This window comes from Etheostoma spectabile, chromosome 18 (genome assembly GCF_008692095.1).
Source record: "Etheostoma spectabile isolate EspeVRDwgs_2016 chromosome 18, UIUC_Espe_1.0, whole genome shotgun sequence".
Classification (NCBI taxonomy): Eukaryota; Metazoa; Chordata; class Actinopteri; order Perciformes; family Percidae; genus Etheostoma; species Etheostoma spectabile.
In genome coordinates, this window is record NC_045750.1 from 2,050,066 (window position 1) to 2,050,879 (window position 814).

Consider the following 814-nt stretch of genomic DNA (forward strand, 5'->3'; position numbering starts at 1 on the left):
ATCATCATCATCATCATAATCATCATCATCATGATCTTCTCATTGTCTCAATGGATGTTTGATTAACTACGACTCTTTACTGTAAATATAATCACAACTACTAAGGACAGCTTTCAGATTACTGTAAAGAAACCTTTACAGATTCAGCATTTCTAGTTAACAGGATTGTTTTTTTGTCTTTTTATCTTAACCTGGGCAAAAAAGCTAAAAAGAGTATTTCACAAAATGTGGTACTATTCCTTAAAAAAAAATGAATATGGGAAAATTCACTGACCGCAATCAGCTTCAGTATCCATCTTTAAACAATAATATGTAATGCTACTTGTATTACCACCTAAAGATAGTGATTCTATTTATACAGTAAGCTGTGGCTTACATCATGGCACATGATGTGACTTGGGCTTTTTTCCTAATACAAACTATGAGCTGACAAAAAACAGGAAGCTCAGTCCAGTTTACTCATAAAGCTACTTCCTCTAACTGGAATAAAAAAAGCAGCACTATGAACAATAATTCTTGCAGGTTAAATATGTAATCATGTTTGAGCTTTTTATTTATTTATTATTTAAAAATCACAAGCTGCAGGGGTTTCCAGTTTGCTAATTTCATGCCTGTGGATCAAAGAAACGCCTTCTGCTGTGCTTCTAGGTTGTGAGAACCAGTTTAAGTTTAATGACATTATAACAACTAAAAGCCAGGCATTTTGGCTGCTCGTCACTTTCTTGAAGGGATAGTTTGGATCTTTTAAAGTGGGGTTGCATGACTACTACTACTTCTCTAAAGTCAATGCAATATATATATATATATATATATA

General features: G+C 32.9%; 1 protein-coding gene across 2 annotated transcripts in view; it reads right to left on the reverse strand.

Moving 5' to 3' along the window:
• Positions 1-814, reverse strand: part of igf2r (insulin-like growth factor 2 receptor) — a 43,367-nt gene that overhangs the window by 28,418 nt on the left and 14,135 nt on the right. The window lies entirely within an intron of this gene.